A 23,092-nucleotide genomic window follows, 5' to 3' on the forward strand; every position below is an offset into this window, starting at 1 on the left:
CGGAAAATAACTCATAAAGCAGACAAAGATGAAAAACAAAACTTGACCGATGTTTCAAGGCCCACTTTGAGTATATTAAGAACTAATATGCTTTCAAACTTTATTTTTTTGTCTACAAAAAATGAAATGCTGTTAATTATTCTAAAAACAATCTATTTAATAGTATCAATAATTAATACAATCTATTCATAAACCCTCTATTTATTGATTATACCCATATTAACGAAGTAACGAGAAACATCACTACGAAGTAACACCAAAACATCATTATTTGAATAATTAATTAGGAAAACAACCTTCTACTTTATTTTATCTTAAGTCAAACTCACATCATGTCATGTCCAACATTAGATTGTTTTTGAATCTGTTTAACAAAAAAAAAAAAAAAAAAAAAGAGGTTTTACATAGGAAAGCTTGATTTTGTTATTCTACATTAGTAAGAATCATTTTTTTAGATGAAAAAAATTCGATGTAGATCCAGTTTATAACTGTCGTAAGGAACGTTTTATAAGCCCTAGGGAGATAAATAATGCTGAGATGATCATCACCGGCACAAAAAAACCTGCATTAACTATGGATATGAGGAATCATATTGCATGTTTACACCGCTCATTTGGCTCCTTTTGGGGGATACAAGGGGAAAATAATTATTACACTGAAGGCCTTCAAGACAGATTGCTTAATTGGGTCGCAAAAATTTTCATAATGGTAAAATAGGATGGACTTCCTGCACACAAGGCCAAAATTCATTATTGTCCAAAAATATCAATTACTCGAAAAACTAGTTGGACGGCCTACTTTTCAGATACAAATCCCCCTGACTATCAATTCTGGCAGCATATAGACATGAAGGCATTTAAAAAGTGACATTGCAGTGTGGTGACCATGAAGACAGATTAGAATTAATGAAGAATACACACGCAGAACTTGCTTTGCTTTCCAACAGAGAATTACTAACATAGTCACAGCTGATGCCAGCAAAATTGAATGAATATATACCAGGTATTCTCTAAGATAATTTTTATCAATTGTTTTTGTAATATAAATATTATTAGAAATATGAAGCAACTAGGTAAAAATTGTAAACTCTGTAGACTTCAAATTTCCACTAATATGTATATGAATAAGCATATTTTTATAATAAAATATGTAAATCTTTTTACAAGTTTCACAATTTTTCAATTTACTCTACAAATGTGATGTAATCAACACATTTTACTATGAAAGTATACATTACATTAATGATTTTTTATTAAGTTATACAAGCAGTAGCACTCGGCATTGTCCGGAGTAATTAGGCATCGACTAACCTACAAACGGTGTTTTAATAATATAGAAGAGAACTTGTTAACAAATCCTCAATGTTATTCTCATTTTTTCATGACAACAATCCCACATAGATTCTCAATACTTTGATGTTGTCTCCTCAAGAATAAGATAATATTAATAAGAGGCTAAAAATTATTTTGTAATACCTTATTATGTGAGGGAGTACTTTAGTCTATAGAGTGCTCACTGGATCTGTTTTACGTATACATGCTCGTTGCTAAATCTCTTCTAACGTTAGATTCAATATTTATTACATGTACTTCACTCTTCTTTTTTTTTTTTTTTTAAACAGACCGATAAGCTTTGCTTTTTTAATACATAATAGACAAAAAATTAAATGAATAAAAAGAAATTAAATTACTCATAGATTAAATTTTGTACAGTAAGAAATCCCGGAAAGCAGTCAAGGTGACAGCGTAGATTAAATATTCAGTGACGAAGCATTTCTACCAAGTTGTTCACAATGTGACAAACACATTCAATATGGCTATATTCTGAACAACTTGGTAGAGATACTTCTTCATTTAATATTTTGCCCACGTAATCTCCGTGACTGTTATCTGAGAAATGGTACTGAGCCTAAGTACTGCATTGGTCTCCTCCTTTGCAATACCTTACATTGCAAAGTCAAGGGTTTAAGATCATGTGATGAAGGAAGCAAAAATGTTTTGTTCAAAAGTACTCAAAATTGTGGCTTCATCATCCCTGTAATTAATTTGCAGTGTGGGTTGGGTTTCCATTCTGCTGTTGCAATATCTTAAGGAAATCTTTTAAAGTTAATATGATAAAGAATGGACCACCCTGTATATAAATAAAAATATCAGCAAACATATTGACATACATAAAAAATAGACTGTAACTATATTATGCAGGTAATTCAGGAATAATGTGGCTTGTGTAGTCAGGTAATGAGGTCAAAGGGACGTTAATTTTGTTTCCTTGTTGCCTACCTCCCTAGAAGGGCCAAACTTATTTCTACTACGAGTGGAGAAGAGCTTGGAGGAAAGTATATTGTTTATGTCTGTATTTTCATTTTAGATTTCAATCGTTTCACGATGATCATAATCATCGTGGATGTGAAAGTTATGATTTATCAAATTAGATAAACATTTGACGAACCGTTAGATTTTTCAATCTATACATGAGTCAAGTTTATGTATGTATGTACATTTATTTAAAGCGAAAATATTCGTAGATAAGGATGAGACCCTTAAGTCATGAATTATTTAATGGTATGTATTACTAGGTATGAGTCTATAAAATAAGACTTTCGGCTATTGGTCCATAGGTGTTGCAAGTTAGGCATTATAAACTTGTCCAAAAATCTAAATGCTTATTTCGACATGTGTAACAATATTTAATTCATTGTATAGTTTTGTTCAACAATGCACTTTTTTCACTCATAAGAATGTTTAATTTTGTGCCTGCAAACTACGATGCGCAGACATAATTGGTTTTCGATTGCCAATTGAAGAAAAAAGCATCTCAAGACCAAGTGGTTTGAAAAATTCCAAAGTGATGATTTTGACGTGAAAAATGAAGAGCACGGCCGTACAACAAAAAGTTTGAAGACGCCGAATTAACATTAAGATAACAGTGAAACTGTTAATGTTGATCGCTACCATCAACAATTGGCCGATTTGAACCATGCTATACGGCAAAAACGCCCAAAATATGAAACCAGGCAGTACAAGGTACCTTGATGACAACGTACCCCCGCATCGCTCTATAGTCACCCGCCAGCTTGTGGAATTGTACCACTGAGAAACTCATGCAGCTTCCTCACCAAAACTGGCACCTTCCGATTATTCCTTGTTTTCATCGATGGGCCACACACTCAATTATTTACGCTTTGATTCTCACGCTGAAACCAAAAAAAGGATCTATAGCTGGCTATCAGCCAAAGACGAACAATTTTTTTTAGAAAGGCATCCATAAATTCCTTGAAAGATGGGGAAAATGCGTAGCTAGCGAAATTGCGTACTTTGAAAATTAAATTAGTAAGCATTTTTTCACAATAAACGTTCAAAATTGAAAAAAAAGTCTCATTTCATAGGCACATACATTGTATATCAATGAGGTTTAAAAGTCAAAATATTATTTTTTTAAGTTCTCATATAATTCATATAATTTGAGTGACTAAAGATTAGGTAAAAAGAGATTAAAATTATCATAAAACTAAAGTGAATAGGAGGATTCACTCCAATTCACTTCTAAGAATTATATGTTGATATATAGGGGATGCACAAGCTATCTATGCCGTGAAAATGATTTTTTTAACACAATTTTCTTTCCAACCAGTTATAAGATTAAAAAAATAAAAACAAATTATGATAGATTGATGGATTTTGATTTTTTTACGTAAAAATTCAAATCCAGCCTCAATTATAGTCTCTATATTAGGCGGAAAGCGCGAGCAGGCATTCGCCACTTGGTTTCTGGGAAATTGGTTCGTTTGGTTAGTCGTTTGATTGCACTCCATACAAAAAAAAAATGATTTTGCCGAGTTGGGAGGCCAAAGTCCAGCGAGAAGAAGTCATCAAGATTGTCTTGGATACATTTGAGCCTTTTTTTCGAATTGATGTGGGAACCGAGATCTGCTACAACATTTAAGGCCTCCCATTGTCAAACATGTATATATGAGGATTCATCTTGGTCTCTAGCATTTCCAGGTTGTCGCTCCCGATGGAGATTCCAAGAAGGGCTCCGTGCCTTTTCAAAATATTTGGGACAACAAATTTGTCAATTGATTTTATTTTTTCCCCACTGGTGTAAGTTTGAAAAAGATATCTTACAAAAAAATAAAAATTACCTGCGTTTGACCAAAAGCGGGTGCCCAAGTGGCGGCATATATAGCTTGGTCACGTTATATAAATATAATAAGCACCAATTGATTAGTCTATTTTTGCTCGTTGACAGCATAATAATAAGTGTTGATACTTAGTCCAAGATAAGAACATGGACCAAAATTTGATCCTTTTCAAACTGTGGCCTATTTTTTCAGTTTCGTAAGAGTAATTTAACTTCTTTTTTATAATTTTTATTTGATTTTTTCATTGTTTTATATAACATGGAGTCTAAAAACAACTGAAACACTTTGAAAATATAAAAATATTTTTTTATAAATATACCATAACTCAGTCATATACTTCACACATGACTTCATCGATAAAATTGGTCGGCCTGAATTTTAAATGAGATCGATTTTTTTGTGTGATAAAGTTGTATTGGGTTTAGAGAATTTGAAAGTCTACTCAGCATTGAAATCGAGTCAAAAAATCATCTATTTAAGTCAAATAAAAAAATCTATTCGATAATAGCTCAAGTGGACTCAGCCCTACAATAAAGATGGATATAGTATATAAGCCTATACATATATTTCATATGTCAACTGAATAGCAGACAGGTATGAAAAATATGAAATTGAAAAAATGGATAACATCGAATATCATTTGAAATAACCAATCATTTGAATTAATAAGAAGTGGTGTAATACGATATTTATTATGTAGATGTGACTTCATTTTCCACAACTCTAAATAATTATATATGTCCATCATCATAAACAGTTATTGGTGAAGAGATTACAGATAGCTGATTTTGAATTTAACTTTTAAATTAAATTGTAGAAAAAGCGGCTTCTATTCAACGAATCAAAAAAGTTTACGAACATAATTTAAGGAACATAACTTAGTATATTGATTTATTTAAAAAAATAAAATAGCTTCAGCTTTTCCTTATATTAACTAGTCACATGTGTGATAAATGAAAAGTTTTGTATGTAGTTTTAATTACTAAATATATGAACATAATATATATCCGTTATTTTATTACTTTTATGTGAGGCAAAGGGGATTTGAAGGGAGAAGATGAATAAAAGAAGGTGAACCTCAGTATAAACCAAAGTGAAATTTTCATTTGGGTAAGGGGAGAAAATGATGATACTCGTTTCCATTAAAAGTATTATTTTTAAATACATCTAACCAACCAACTATTCACAATATGACCAGGTAGGTATATTGTATAATATGAACTTTTCTTTACCAGCGTATCCTTCTAGTATATTAAAATATATACATAAAAAAAGTACTTTCTCCATTCATGTAACATCATAAGTAACATTTAAAATAACTCATTTTTTCTTTTTTTTCTTTTTCAACAAACTGGTCAAAAAACTTTATTTTCTTAACTTCACAAAAAGATAAATAAATTTGGGTGAGTAAATTGTGGGCGGGAAAAGAAATGGAATATTGAATTTTGATCATGCTTATTTTAATATGTTTCAAAAGTTAAATGACGAATAGAATTTATTGTAGGATCAACACAAAACAAAGTTTAACAACAAAAAAGGAGAGAATTCTCCATTTATTTCTCGTACATTGGTATAAAAACGCTCCAATATTGCATTCACTTATTTTGGTAAGTTTTAAGATTTATATTCAAATTTTGAGATAGTTTATAATATTTAAACATATTAGCTATAGATTAAATCTTCATTTGCCTCTGATAAGATCTTTCAAATATAAATAAAGAAGTATTTTTCTTTAATTGTGATTTGGATTTTTTGCTACTTTAAGTGCAATTTGCGATGCCTGCAGAGGATTAATCAGAATAATTTGATGATAGAAATTGACAGTGATTCAGTGATAAATAAAACGTAATAGAGACTCAATTTCGAGAAAAAAATGTCAAAGTTTTATATCCGTCAACACAAAACTAAGTTTAAAAGACTTTACGTGTACTTTTACAAATTGTCTACTCTTAAGCTAATCAAACTCTTTCATAGTTGTTGTTTCTAAAAAAAAAATTGCATATCAAATTACATTTAATAAATTTATTCAGATATATAAAAAACAATTTGAGAAAAGAAAAAACAATTTATATGTAACACTAATTTAACCAATCTAATTGTTAATATAAATTTATACATACAAATTCTTCAAATAAACAGACAATTTCCTTAAAGTTCAACAAGGGATCGTTTATAAGCCACGTATATTTTTCACATAATTGTAACTCTTTCCCCTTCTCCAATGCAGACTTAAGTGGATCTTTATTTCCCCTCCCCCTACAAATATTATAATTTCCAAAATCAAACTTGAAGCCTGCTGGGATGTCATTTTAATATTTTGCAATAATGTTTAAGCGGTATTTTTTTTGCCAATATTATTTTTAATAAACGTTAAATTAAATCACTTCCTCTTGTTAGTATTTTAAGGCAAACATTTTTGAAATCAATTAAGTCTAAGCGGAGTTATGTCCTACTGAAGTTTATGTATCTTTCGAAAAGGGCAAAACTCCAATGTGCTTGCATAAGTCTTAAATTTCAGACCTATTTCTCTTTTGTTGGGATGATCACCATCATCAAAGTAGGTGATTATGATGTCTTTGGAGTGTGTCCACTCGACGAGGAATGCCTCATTTTCTTTCCAAGTTTCCTGTTACGTCATTTATGCAATCTTGACATGTTCTTCAAATCTATATGGCTTTAAACTTACTTCCTTCCCTTATAAATGAGAATGAACGTGTTTAAGATCCGATTTCTCCTAAGTCGACGCATGGCTTGTGAATGCTCGAATCTTAATCATTTGATATTTTAAACAACAACATCAACTACAAAAAATAATTTTAACAGAAACCAGCCTCATATAATTAATTTTCTTTTTGAGTTATTAGACCATTATGAGGGATAGATGACTTGTTATTAAATATTTCAAGGTGCGTCTTATACCATGGACTTTTTCCATTTTGGTTTTCCACATGATGAACGAACATATACAATTAATTTACAGTATAGAAATATTACGTAATGATACATATTAATTGTTAAGCTAGTTGACAAATTACTTTTTCACAAAAATAATATGACATTCAATTTTTGGAATGTTGGTAGTATTAGAATGTCTCCTTATAAAAAATGTTATAATATCAAGAACGTTACCTTGCAAATACATAGACAAAAGTGAAAAAGTAACTACACTCTTAGTATTTTATTGATTTCTTCGGTACATAAATATATTGCATACCTTTTCAACGTGACTAAAATGTTTGGATATAAGAAATAAAGTATAGATTTACTTCCCCTAATTAAATGGTTGTTTAAGTACAACATTGTAACATTGATGGCTAGAGAAACATCTTTCCCTCATTTTTTTTTTTTTTTTTTTTGGATGTGGCGAGTATTGGGCATTTTTATGCATATCCCCTTATTAGAAATGGGTATACGAGGATGGTCTGAGAGGTTTCTGACCTCAACATGAAGATGGCAGCCGTCGTAAATAAAAGTTTTTCAAATCTATCTAGCATCTGTTGTCTTGTACTCACTAAGTTTCAGCCATTTTGGAAGCAAGGTTGCTATGTAAGAGTCGCTTGAGAGAGTAAATGTGAGTGTTTTTGTAAAAATTCGACAAAATCGAATATGGCTCTGTTGGCTCTGTTTAGGGATAATAAACTCAACTTTTAAGACTGATTAATTACTCCAGATAAAATTAGGGGTGCATAGTTGTGGAGTTGGAGTCAGTCCCTATTTTGGTGGAGTTAGAAAATTTGTACCAACAATTGGTTACAATCAGTTACCATTTCCATATTACAGTCGTACACATTTTTTATTACTCAAATCTTTAAACTCATAATTGACTATCATTTTGAATGCAAAGAGGTATTTCTAGAAAAAACATCTAATAAAATTTTCCAAATCATTTTATTTTATTCCAAAACCTTCTGACAACATAAATATATATTGATTGACAACTTCCCCCAACCAGGAGATCGAAGTCTTTTCTTAACTGCACATTTATTTCAAATCATCCATTGTTGATCTTCTAAATGATTGTGTGAGTAAATGAGAATTTCTTACCACAAAAACAAAAAACAAAATATATATAGATTTATTATTTCCTTTTTCAGGTTAGGTATATCATTCATGTTGGAAGGAAAACAACGGAACCAAAGTTGGCTTTGTAATATTCTTCCGTTGTTTTACATGAATCATTTTTTTAACGGAGGTCAATCATCAATCAGAACAAAAAATAATGGACATACAACTTGTTGAAAAAATACAATTTACAATAGAGTAAGACTAGTGTCCCAACTTTGGCCAAAAAAATTCACCTTTTTAAATAGGAATATTTGCATCAAGCTCAAAGCCCACAAATGTTTGGAATAAGTGAAAAAACTATACAAAACATTTTTTTAATTTATGAATGTGTCTTGTTATGGTTTTTTTCTCCTAAATATCTAATGAAGATAAAAATTTAGAAAGATTGTCTAAAATATTCCATATATGAAGTAAGAAAGAAGAACATATTATTATGTAGGGATGGGTGATAGCCAATGAAGTACACTAATATTGACTCTCTTGAAGATATCTTCAATTTTGTAGTAAGAAATGTAATTTTTATATAAAAAAATTATATTTTATTATAATTGTGTCTTAATATAAAATAGATATTCAGCAAAAATATTAGGTACCTCAGAAACCCAAAAAAATGTAATTTTGATAGTTTTTTGTCAGGTTTTCAAAAATTTCATGAGCCTTGCGATCAAAACTGTGCAGATGTGGTTATTAGGTAGTCAATACTCACTACCAAAAAAGTGATAAGCGTTAACTATCAAAATGAAATAATTTATTCAGCACAAGGCCGCCCTAATGTACGTATTTATATTTTTACTCTCATACATAAATTTAGTCTAATAAATAAATCAAAAAAGGACATTGAAAATAATATGTTAGAGTCATTTAATAGTTTATTATGAATAATTTGGTTGACCAGGATGAAGTAAATTGGTGTAACTTTTTTTAAGACATCTCATTATATGAATATAATCATCACATCAAAAAATGAAATAGCATGAACTTGAATTTGAAGAATGTTATGTCTGACTTTTTGAAAAACAAAAATAATATTATTATAACATTGTTTCTATATCTTTAAACAAAAAAAATTTAATGAAAATGTTTCCTTATATTTGCTCTTCTATTAAGTATAAGTCAATATTAAATATTAGTATGTGTCTTTCCAAAATTCTGGGAGAATGTCTTTATATTGCAAGTTCAAGTAAAGCCCTTAGTCTTCAGTTGTAATATCTCAAATTTTTCCTGACAATTTTAGAGTTCTCATATATTTTGATCAAGTCATGCTCAATTTTTTAGATTTCTGCCAAATTCATTTCAAGTTCTTGCTTTTTTATTAGTCGATTTGAATCTTAAAGCTTTTTTTAATTTTGTATAAATTTGTTTTCATAAAATAAAAGAAATGACTACTTTCCAATCCCAATTGTTAAGTATTTTATTTTTCATCATTAATATTTTGCTACTTATCCTGATTAGAAATGGGGCTTTTTCATCTACAAAAGTCACTTTTATACCCAGTGTAAAAAATGAAGTGATTTGTAGAAAATATTTATAAAAAAAGGATCTTCAATCAAGTCTTAGATATCAAGTCAAGTCTCGAGTATTTGAATTGAAACTCAAATCCAGTCTCAAATCTTCAAAATAAGCACTCAAGTTTCAGACGATTCTCGAGTCCAAATATTTAAACTCTATCCTTATCCAAAAACTACTTCCTCAATAATTTTGTAATTGTTTGAGCATTATTCTTAATTTAAAAAAACAAACTTTTGGAGAATTAGTTATACATTCAAAATTATTGTTTATTACAGTTTTTATAGGAGAAAATGATTTAAAATACGTTTGTTGCAATAACAAGACTATTTTTAAGGACCCATGTTAAAATTTAGAAAACAAAAATAACTTTAATTATATTTAAATCTGCTCAAGAAGAATTAAAAGGCTTTTTATGATATGTCTATATATCATTTTCATTGATGTCATAAATTGTATCATAACTGAAGGCGATGCCATCTTGGGGACTCATAGCTAATAGTTTTACTACATAAAATAGACAAGTTTTCAATAAATATTGATGGAACTTCATTCAATGACTATAAGAATAAAAAACTTAACACCTTCATTGAATACTACTCTAAGCCAATTATAAAGAGTGATATTTGAATTAAGACCAAGTAATAGATACTGATAATCCTTAAAAATGGCTAGATTCCTACATTTTTTATTTTTTGGATTGATTAGGGTCGATAAAAATAGAATAATTAGAGAAAAATATCTTATTCTTTTCACTGTAGTTAATAGTGAATTTATTGTATACAATATGAAAATGAGATTGTATAACGATGTATTAACATACTTTTAATACATGTTAGGATATGATGTATAATAACACTATCTATTGGAGGATTAAATTTTTGAATGACAACATGATTTAAGTAATTTAATTTGTTGTTCACATTTTGATATCCAATTTTTCCCGAAAAATATAACATTTCTTATTTTGTTCGAAACTTGGCTGATTAGGTCTCCCAAAATGACCAACATCAACAATGCTGACTCACTCGAAAACGCTTTCTTTACTCATAATATTTTCTTTGACTGTCCTCACCAAACAGAAAGAAATATACAGAAACGGCAAATTAGGGAATACCTTGATCTTAATTTCTGATGTTAATAAACATAGATTTTGTAGAGAATTACGATTGAGAAAGAGAATAGTAAGAAAAGAGAAGTGAGTCACAATACTAACACATATTTATTTTTCAGAAAGATACAGCAATATTTCATTATATTCTCCATATTTCAATCGGAAAAAAACATTTTATTCAAAAAATAGATAAGATACAAAGTTGAAAAATACCCAAATTTTTCATGAATACCCATACATAGAGAAAAATTTAAATACATCACAAATTATAATTGAAAGAAAAAACAAATTATAGGATGTAAGATATAACTTCCTTTTTCTTTTTCTTCTCTCCCCCCCCCACATAAAGCAGATCTGTTTTGGCCAATAATTCAATTAACTCAGCTGATTTTAAAAAAACGAATTTGTTTTTATAGCAGCTGAATTCTTCTAATCAAACTGTATATTAAAAAACACATCTGCCTCACAATATCAAACTTCCATCGAGAATAATTTGTCCCCTCAGTTTATTTGTTTCTGTACAGTTCTCACTCATAAGTAAAGAAGGGATCTGTGTAAACGAAGTTTACCGATTAGAAAAGAAAAAATGGGTGAAGCGTGTGCTCTTTCTTCTTTTTTGTTCACTATTTAACCAGTCGTGGGTTTGTTAATATATCCTTCTAAAAGAAGAATCCTCCCCTATTTTGCATTTAAAAATAAATATATATGAATTTAAATACATACATCCAATATATTTTCCGTGCACAAATAATATTTTAAATCTTGAAGATTCCCCTTTTTATAGCAGTAATTCATTTTGTCCACCTAAAATCATATAACAGGCAGCTGATATTAAAAATTCAGTATTAACATATGTCTTGCTCCCGCCTTTTCCTTGCGTTCTTACACAAATCCCATCTCTACAGCTATAAGAATACAAAATATAGAGTGCCAATCGAAACGTTAAACAAATATAAATTTTATTAGGTATAAATTCTTGAAATAATATTAGAGACCAACGTTGAGGAATAGGACAATAAAATCTTTGAAGGCTTTATATTTTTTACATGAGAAAACGATAGTAATTAAGAGGCACGTAAACACATCCTTGGATAGGATTGAAATTATGTATTTCCGTAATCATTTTTTATAGGAAACCCAAGGAGGCATTCCACTTACTTAAAATATTTAATAAAGGTAATAAATATCTAATTAATTATAAATTCAACATACAGAAGATCATAAATAGGTAAACCTATCTAAATTTTATTAAATAAAAAAAGAATTGTAATTATTCATGAAATAAAATAAGTCAACTTGTAATAGGTACATAATGTATTTTAAAATTATCTAACTATCTATATAATTTCATTAGGAAACGCATGTTGCTTTAAATTGTAGGATAAATAACTATAATATACATAATACATATATCAACAGGTAAAATGTTATAAGATAAAACAATATCAAAGATGTATTTATGTTTGAAAAAAAACAAAAAAACGAGTTTATGCCATAATGAATAAAAGAGTAAACAAATCCATTCATTAAAGATATTATTATTCTTATTAAAATTCAATGATATTCAATTACATTGAGTATGAACATTAAAGTATTTAATTAGACTACAAAATGTGAAGCTTCAAAAACTATTCATTTTAATAAATCACAAGTTGTTTTGTATTACATATATATATTTTTGTTTTTTTCCTAAAAGAGGTTGAAGAAATATAAGAAATTATATGGTACTTTATGAGCGAATACAAATGGTTTTTTATTCACTCACAAATTAGCAAGAACATTTTTACAAATATAGATAATGAACAATAAATGTGTGGATGAATAAACAAATTAAAAAAATATTTAAAATAGCTGCATAATGGGATTTGTATTGTATTTACATATTACGTCAATATCCCAAACTGTTGGACTATTCTATTTCTATATAAATATGTTCACAACTAAAGAATATTTAATTCGAGGTAAACAAATCAGAGCGATCCATAGCTTCTTCAGAAATGATCATGGATAAGTTCGATTCCCGGTGGTTTCTTAGAATAGAAAATATACATTTGAAATATATACTTGTTATAAAATATTTCTTTATCCTCTAGTAGTAAACATTTTTTTTTAACGTAGTTACTGCACTGGGGGTAAAATGTTAGCCTAAAACTTAAAAGGGCATAATCAATATTCAACATACTAATACGTAAGAAAAGAAATGAGAAAAAAATGAGTTATGGTTTTTTTTTCTTATTAATAATTACCTACTTTTTTGTAATTTCTGATCCAAAATCATATAAATACCTGTTCACACTTACCAATACTATTGTTACAGATGTAAAAAAAGTTACAATGTATTACAATTTTGTTGAATAATATATTAAAAGGCGTTTTTTTGGCTATGTTGCATATCTACAACAGTAAGCATTTAATGGTAAATTTGATTTAAGTTGTCCATGAAACAAAAACAAAAAAATATTGGTAAACTTTTAAGGGTTTTAATTTTTGAACCCCGAATTGAAAATATAAATTTCCTTAATTGTTTGCTTAAAAAACTAATTCTGTCAAAATATAAGTCTTGATTCCTATTATAATTAATATTGAAGATGAATGTAACTTAATTTTTTTTATCAATAAGTATGTGTGTAGGAGTGACTGGCAAAGGTTGTTACACTATTGTTTGAAGTGTATTAAATATAGATAAATTCGATCCTCGCAATAAATTCTTAATATACTAATGATATATGATTAAGTGATTCTCAATTATTTGCACATTGCAGACCACCTAACAAAAAATCAAGATCTCCAAGTTCCGCCGTTATATAAAGATTTGAAATGTTTTAACAGAATGTTGTAGAAAAATTTAGATGGCCTATTTTTTTATGAAAAAAATATTTTAGAAACATTTTATATGAAAACTATATTGATTGGATGATCGGTTCGGTAAAAAAATCTCCTTTACGTATACCTCAACGTAGCATTAAAGAAAAGTTGGCGTACGACACTTGAAGAACCGATTTTCTAAGCTTTTCATGTATAAGTTTAAGATCATTTGAATTCAGTCCGGAGTGGTGTGAATGAAAAAAATTATGAAAATTTAAGAAAATGGTCAGTAAATTTGATACAAATTTGATTTCTGTCCCAAAAAGTCGAATTATTAGTAACGGTGGTAATTGAAAATCTTGATGTTTTCTCTGCTGGAACAGAATGTCAAAAGTTTGCAATCCACTTATCGGGCAATCTAATGTATATTCAAATATTGATGGTTTGAGCATATCAATACAATGAACAATTCACCAATACGTGAATGTGTAAATACGTAAAAAAACGTGGTATTTAGAAATTATTTTTCTAAAAAAATGATTCATAGTTAGCTCATACTCATAATATGTATTGTAGAAAAATAAATATTACGTGACAATCCACCCAATCATGATTTGCAAATAATATTGACTTGCTAACATTTAAGCAAAAAAAAAAAAAATCAATAGAACGAAAGATAAGGAACATAGTTATGGGATTACTTTGATATCTTACACTTGTTAATGTCATTCACAATCAGTTAACTACAAAATATTAAAATGAAAGTTTACTACAGATTAATAAAAAAATATGATATCCTTGATGGTTCATTCCATATACAACATTTTAAAATAATATTTAGTAGATTAGTTTCGAAATGAAAGAGATAATTGAATTAAAACAATCATGAACTGGATTTTTTTAAGACTCAAACGAACTTTATTTTTTAATTATTATTATAATAACATATAAGAAATAAAGTTATTTTATTCATTAAAGCATTCGTTACACGATTGCTTTAATTACATTTTCTCTTTCAACTACTAACTACACTAATAATAGTAAGGTAGAAAAGTTATGCCTTTGTAGGTCAAAAACAGGAATAAAAAAGATTGCAAATTTTATGAATAGACTGTTCCTTGAATGAGAGTCAATTTGTTAAATAAAGCATTGTGTAGTGATTTAACCCGTGTTAAACCTGTTTGGGTCCCCCCCATGGAATGAAATAATATAGACGCAATGATTATAATTATCCCCAAAACCTCATTTGGTAATATATTTTTATGACAGCTACCGATTTTTGAATTCTCTTGTCCCTTATTAGTGTTCAGGCTTGAACTTGATATTGATTAAGTGGCCATCGTTTCATCACTTGGTTTAGCGTTGGTCCTGTGGTAAAATATGTATCCGATTAAAAAAAGTGGAAAAATGTACTATATTCAAACATTTTTCCCGTTAGACGTTTAATATTTTTCCGTTCAGGGGCTCCAGCACTCATTTTCTGCTCAATCTCTGAACCTATTTATGTCATAAAAATCTATTGATAAAACAAAAACTAACTGTTGTGAACCATTCACTACTAAATTCTATATAATGAACAATATGTAGTGTATTGAAAAATTGACTAATTTTCTATATAATTTAAAAAAAAATCTTTTGAAGGAAAGGTTGAGAGGTTTAGTATAGATTACGATATTGTATAAAGCAAAGGAATGAAATACTAATAAAATAAATCATTATATACCTGTGTGTGTATTTTTTATGATAAATAATTGTATATTTTACATAAATAAAAAAAATAATTACATATTTTTTCATCAGTATTTAATGACAAAGTGTTTTTATGTACACATGTATTTATATATATACACTTAAATATACACAGTATTGACTAACTGTATAAACTTTTTGTTTGTTAGTTACATGAAGTAAAGTAATCAGAAAATACATATTATAATATGTTTGTATAAATATACAAGAAAAGAAATTTAAAAATTAATACATTTAAATAGGTTTTACTAAATAGAAAAAATTACCAACTACCTTATGAACAGAAAAATTCAAATTGATGAATGCCTTTTTCATCATTTTAATAATATATTATGTAGAGTAAAATTACGAAAGTTAAATACATCCTGTAGTATGTAGTGTACATATATGAGGGGGGTATGAGGATGTAACAAGGGTGCCAAGAGGTCCACCCTTCTGTTCAGGATGAAATGTTTATCTGTATTTTTAATTAAATATGACAATATCCACACATACGTATTTCATTATAATAATAATATAATCTGTTTTTAAAACAAAGAGGAAAAACACAAAAATATAGATCAACGCCTCCTTTATAAAACAGGGTTTATAAAAAAATGAGACTCACTTGAGTATGTATCTCATTTGGCTTATTTAAAAAGCTTGAGAGCTAAAACTAGATCAAATGAAACATTTCAAGAAGCTTTATATAATTATGCATTTGTTATGTTTATCAATATTCAGTGAAAGATGAATGACGCTCGAAAGAAAACTATAAATGAATTGTCGGCACAGGACCCCCTCCATATGTGAATGTTAAGCTCTCAAAATACTCATATGCGATGTTTCATCGCATTAAAAGGAAATTTCAGGCCGTAAACAATGTCCCAGAGATAAACATAGACTAAGAAGCTCACACCACGATTTTTGCCTGATTAAAAGCATTCGATAGAGGATAAACGTGGCACCCCATGACTTTTCCGGCTATGAACAGAAACGTATGTACGCAGATCAATGATATGAACAAACGAAGGATGTATACCTATGCAGTAACTAAGTGTCATGATTTAATTACAAGAAAGTGGACACCCATTCCATCATAAGATGAGTGAAAGACGTAGTGGATAAGCTTCTGCTCAGAAAAAGGCGGACCCATTAAATTATAAATAAACAATCAATATAATTTCATTTGGCACTAGTTTCAGCTCTCTATCTACTCATTTAAACGAGATTCAGTCGGTTTAGATTAGTCTCAGTTTATCCTAGACACCCTGTATCATCAATAATTAATTCCATATAACCTCTGAAAAAATCTATATTTTAAATGCTACAATATAACTTATAAGAAACTTAGTAAAAAAGAATAAAAAGAAATATCGTCTAACAAAGATATTTGCTCAATAATTAGCTAGTATTCATTGATTTAACGGGCTTACTTTAATGAAATCTATACAATCTAAATAATACTGCATAAATATTAGTATAATTATTCGAGTATACTCCAACCATATTTACATAATAACAGTATTTTATAGATATTATTTATCCACCTGCAAATGTTCAAAAGGAATGTGACACGTAAGCATTAAAATAATCTTGAACAAAAATTAAAAAAACGAGAAAAAAATATCTATATGCAATAATTCATCGACTTATTTCAGTTTGTTCTATGATCTCTATTCAAATGTATCGGATATTTTATGATATTTAAGAGTGTTAACTATAGTTTATTATCTTCATTTGATTTATAAGTCCTATTGTACCTCTGATATAGCTTTTTATATATAATCTATTAACTTTTAAATATGTAGTTGTAAGGATTAATTTTTGCTACTGAAAGTGCAATTCCTGGGATCTCCAAAATATTAATCGGAATAATTGTTTGGTAGAAGTGAGGGATATTTTGCCGATAAAGAATACAAACCATATATTGAAGACTCCATTTTGAGAAATTTTATTCTAACTTGATTTTGTGTGTACAGACCACAAATAAAAAAATATCATTCATAGGTGAAATAAATAATATATAAAAATTTCAAATTAATACTTTCAGCTTAGTTAAAATCCTTATTTCTTAACCTCCATAATATGCAAATAAAGACTCCTGTAACTAAACTCATGTTAAATATATAGGTCAAAGGTACTTAGGTACCTATAAGCAAAAAAACACTTTACTCATGTCATTTTTATTTTTATAATAATAGGCAAATTTCCATTTGCTAACTATTCTTTTTTACAATCAATGATTTTACTCAATACACCTAGGCAAGTATGTAAGTATAAGACTTGTATTATTACCACTTCTGAGGCCTAGATTTCTATTTCTAATCCATAGAGATAAAATCAACAAATACAAAAATAGATATACCAAGAACCAAAGTAATAAATTAGTAATGCAAAAAAATAAAAGTTTGTCTTTTTTAAATGACATTGAAACATGACATTTCTATTTACATATGCTGGAAGTTGAAATACTTATTTTTTTTAAATTCATATCAAAAAACACAAAGATTCATAATAATATTATGTAATAACATAATTTGGATCTTATTTTATATGGATTCTTAATGAGCCTCTTTATTATTTTTTTCATAAAATGGAACTAGGTGATAGTAACCCCCTTAAAAAAGGTTGTTTGAAGGTCAAAAATACAAGAACAATAAAAAGAGAAACTTAATGGTAGATATTTTTTTTAAATCCTGTCAATCATTATTTCTGAATTATTCTTACATAGTTACTCTCAAGGCGGGATGTAGCGGTTCAAATATTTTTATGAACCGTCCAGCACCACATCATTATTTATATTATATTTCCCTAATCTTTCATCCAAAAAGAAACTGAAAAAAGGCACAAAATCATTTTGTAGTTAGAAATTCCTGGCCCAATTATTCTCAACTATGGAATATATATAGTAGAAAATATCAATCAATGACGATAATTGTTAACAGCTTAAAACTTTGAATTAGAATTCTCCTAATCAATGTTCAGAACAATGATACGAGGAAAATAAGCAAAATACGTCAACTGAAAATAAGCACTTTGCATTTTCCTATTTTTCGGAGATAGCACCGTATCTCGTTCTAAATCTGAAGAATGGATCCGAATTATACTTAAAAGTCGTTCAATAGAACAATCTTTACAAAATGAAGTCTTCATATAAATCAACCAATGAAGTCATTATCAATCATTTTTGAATCAATATTATATACTCTAATTAGATTCTTAAAGTCTCACTAAACTAAGTCAATTTATGAAAAAAGGTGCATTACTGTATAATATTATAAGAGTGCCATCAGATTATTATTTTTTGGAGGGAGAGGGTTTAATTTTTTTCCGACCATTTCAAAGTGAACAATTTTCGCCTGGACCTGAATTTAACCAAATGATCTTTCTTTGTTAACTTATTCCTGCAAATCGATAATTTTTTAGTTATATCGGCAAAAATTTCTTGATTAGTGGGAGGGGGGGAGGCACACACCCCAAGAACGCACACTCGTAGGGATACCACTTTATTATTGAAAATTACACCTTTGAAAGACTGATAAAAGGGACGAGAGCACATTAAGGTAACATATTAAGGGTAAATACAACTACCCTTATCTCGGGAGGCTGTTAAACAGAGCAAAATGAAAGACAGAAAGTTGTTGATGCAAAATGAAACAAAACTATACAAATTGTAAATGTCTAGCTATATTTCATCATACGTCAAGACTCAATTTAATATATCAATATGTACAACTCTCTATTTATTTGCAGAGTAATTTACGTGAGGATCGAGCATTAAGATTATTTTAACCAAAATCAAATCATATCTTTTACATAGGTACTTATATTACATATTGATCTAAATCATGCTTTAGAAGTCGTACTCTCATATTATCTTGAGTAAACAACTTTGAAGAGTTGTTAACTACTGAGAGAAGGTGACTTTATAAACACCTTAAAAAGGCTCTTAGCTATATTTTGAATGCCTTAGAAAACAAAGTCTTAAAACACTTTAAATGTATTTTTAAGGTATTATCCATAAGCGTGACACTCAAGTTTACAAAGGTTACAACCCCTATCAATTCCAGAGTTCCCTTCAATTGTATTTTTCTGTTCTATTGGTGCTTTAAATGGTTCTGCATCATTAAATTTACGTAACAGACTGGCTTGAGTTAAGTATGTTATAGTATGTTTAAAAAGAGTTTTCCATCTTTTCACATTCTGAAATGGGTGTAAATCTATTTATTTTAATATTAATCAATAGAATATTTCAAGTAAAAATCCAATTTATTTATAAAGGCCTCTAGGTAATGTGAACAAACATGTCATTAAAAAGACAAATGAAAAATCCCCTTTAGGTAAAGAGATGTAATAGGTGTGATTTACTTGATTAATGACCCATAGAGCTGATAATTATAAGATAACATTTGAGAGCTTAGTGTTCCTTGAAGGAAATGGGGAGATATGAATCGTATAAATGTTGGAACGATTGATTAAGGAGCATGTTAAAATTTATACCTTTAAAGAAAATTGTGTCTGGTTTAAGATTGACTAAAAACGGAGATATAAAAGAATATCCGTTTCAACTAAGCCCCAAATCTTTTAATTATGGCAAAAATACTCATATAAACATAGTCTTATACGATGATCCGTGTAAATAATTCGGATTACTAAATAAATCTAAATAAGATTATTTATATAAGATATATATTGTTTTTCCATTTTAAAATATTTTATAAAAATCATCCATAAGATGTATAAACGCTTAAATATTCCTAAAAGACTTCAATTTACACAAAAAATTAATACAAAATCTAGCTCCATCAGTTGATTTTTTGAATAGTTAAATCAGCTATGATCTTAGCGCTAAAATGGTTATTGTAAATCTTAGAAGACGTATGCATAAATGATAGTTGTGTGAAATTTGGGTATTACTTGAACTTGAAAGAAAAAAAATAGGTCTTCACTCATGCCCAAAAATATATGTAAAAGTTATTAAAACTCGCCCAAAATGTTTATTTTAAATTTGACAGGACATTATCTCGATTATTCAAACTCGAAAAAAACAAACATTCGAGTAATAAGTAATTAAATGTATGGGAATCCCCAAAAACTTGAACTTAACCAAACTCCTAAATTAGTAAAGTGTCCTGCTTGAATTGATAACTAATCGATAGTATTATTTGATTCATATAAAGTCAACATTTGCATATTAAACTACGTTAGTTATAAAGTTGGTTAAATCAGGCACTTGAACAAGGAATTTTTAAGTATTTGAATCCCTCAACCATTTATCCAATATCAATTTAAATATTTATATTTTGAAGTATCACCTACGAATAGAACTTTATCTTAAGCTTATTCATCAAAAGTTTTATATATTTTCTTTTACATATATAGGTATGAATGTATTGCTATATATGTATGAAGAGTAATGAATACATGATCCATCAAATTCACAAAGATATTTCATGGGTTTTTGTAAAAAGTTTTTTTTGTTTGATCATAAAATTACTTAGTTCACGTTTTACCATCTACTATGAATATTTAAACATTTGAAATAGCAATGTCATTTAAAAGATAATCTTTGATCTATGTAATACGCAGAGGACATGAAATATGATTAAAGAGAGTAGAAGGCAAATCCAATCCATCATTGGATTTGACAAAGAAGATGAAAAAAAACGTAAAAACATGCATCATAATTTGTATGAATCGCTCTTTATTTTATTTTTCTATTGATATATGAGTCGATTTCAAATTAGTGTTGCCACGATACTGTTATTTTTGTACAAATTCCTTACTAATATAGATATATCGTTATTTTGCTACTTTGTGCTATTTTTGACAAAAATAAAATTGTAATAAATGAAGAATGTGGTTTATTTGAGGGGATACGTTTTTGTATAACGTAATTGAGCTGAATATACTGGTTCCAATTTCACTTTAGTAAAGTACCGTTCCAAATATGTCTACACTTTTATACCACTTTACCACCGGAGTCCCGAAAAACATTCCTTGAGAATATACTTTAAAAGACTTATTTCATTATTTGTCTTCTTTAATAAATCAGTTACTTTCTTTTTAAAGTTTTTTTGCCACTGTTATTCGTAGAAGAATCTTTCATAAAAAAAGGAGGGAAGTTGTAATAACTCTATATATGTAAATTTCTTGATAATGAATTCATAACAAGTACACTCATAATATATATTTGTTGAAGTACCTAGCATAAAGTATTACAATGATTTTTAAAGTGTACACGTAATTAAAGGCCAACACATTATTTTTATAATTATTAATTTATTGTATGAACGAGTTGATTTGAGGACAAATAATACTATGTACATGGAGGAGGCCCCAAAAGTCCTACTTTCACTTTTGACTTTGTTTTCTTTTAAATGGATTTTTTCCTTCTTTTATTAATATTATTAAAGATATATTAGTCCTTCATTCTCTGAACCGGATTTGTAATAAAAAACCAACTTTGTGCAAAAAAAATCATCATTAGAAACGAATTTTGAGACCACTAAAAAATAAATAATTGTGTGTATCATGGTGTTTTCAAATTTTTCCTTAAAATATTATATATTCAATATAAAACTTTCAAATCTTATTAGATATATGTAGTTATAAAGAAAACATTATAATCCATGCTTGAGTACAAAAATAATTGAAAATAACAAAACGTGAATATTGACGTTACCCCCACGAGATCAATAACAAAAAAGTTTATCTTAAATGTAAGATGAATTAGCCAAGTATTAAATTATAGTATAGATACGTTAGGATATCTAGCCAAAAAACGTGAGTTTATAGCTTCCAAATGTATTTATTTAATCCAAGAAAAAATATTAAATTCTCTTTATAAATACATCACGTTTTTTCTGAATAAAATACACTTTAAATATCCAATTTCACCTACATAAATGTGGCTAGACATTTACTACATATGAAGATGAATGGCCAAATTAAAAATGCACAATTTCATATATGTAACAATTATATATTTTCACATATTCATAGCTTAACCATCCGTAACAACATAGTTAATTGTGTTTGAATTAACTGTGTAATAGAATCAATAACTAATTAGAAAAAAATTGCTAGTATTGTACATATATTGTATATATATTTAATATAACAACTGATTTTTTTTTCTATGCTGCTATAAACTATAATTCAAAAAGATGTATAAACAAAATAAAAAACGATTGACAACACCTGTGAAATGCTGATGAAGGCAGTACTGACTCATTGTTTAAAGTATATTTATTTTCTGAGCTTATTTTTAAGTCAGAACACTTTTCCACAGAGTTTGTACTCTTGGATATTTTTAAAACATATCCTACCTTCATGAATTGAGATGAATCTAGGTGGAGAGGTGAAGAACCCGATCATTTACTACTAAAACTATTTACTATAATGTGTATCACAAACCACAGTATCCTTTTCATCAAATAATTATTTAATCAATCCACACTTTCATACAACTACTCATGGGATCGACCGAACATCCGGTCAGTCATTCAAGCACTGTCTCTTAAAAAAATCAATGTATGTAAATATACAAGGTAATTTCCACACTCTCGCTTCTGTCTACATGTGTATACAGTTAAAATCATATGTTAAAGACCTGCGCGAGTTCTCTTCACATATGTCGTCTTCTTTTTCTATTCTGAAGAGATTCCTTGCTTCCGACAGGTTGCTTGTTCCCCCGCTTACAATCAGGGCTCTTTACTTTTTTACAT

At 28.4% G+C, this 23,092-nt stretch overlaps 1 protein-coding gene across 4 annotated transcripts in view; it reads right to left on the reverse strand.

Annotated features, from left to right (window-relative positions):
* Positions 1 to 22,882, reverse strand: part of LOC121115839 (uncharacterized) — a 124,695-nt gene extending 101,813 nt beyond the window's left edge. For all 4 annotated transcript variants that reach the window (XM_040710001.2, XM_040710002.2, XM_040710003.2 and 1 more), the window contains exon 1: positions 22,694 to 22,882. The gene's annotated coding sequence lies outside the window, so the exon portion shown is untranslated. The remainder of the gene's footprint in view (positions 1 to 22,693) is intronic.
* Positions 22,883 to 23,092: the final 210 nt, after the last annotated feature.

Source organism: Lepeophtheirus salmonis, chromosome 4 (assembly GCF_016086655.4).
Source record: "Lepeophtheirus salmonis chromosome 4, UVic_Lsal_1.4, whole genome shotgun sequence".
Classification (NCBI taxonomy): Eukaryota; Metazoa; Arthropoda; class Copepoda; order Siphonostomatoida; family Caligidae; genus Lepeophtheirus; species Lepeophtheirus salmonis.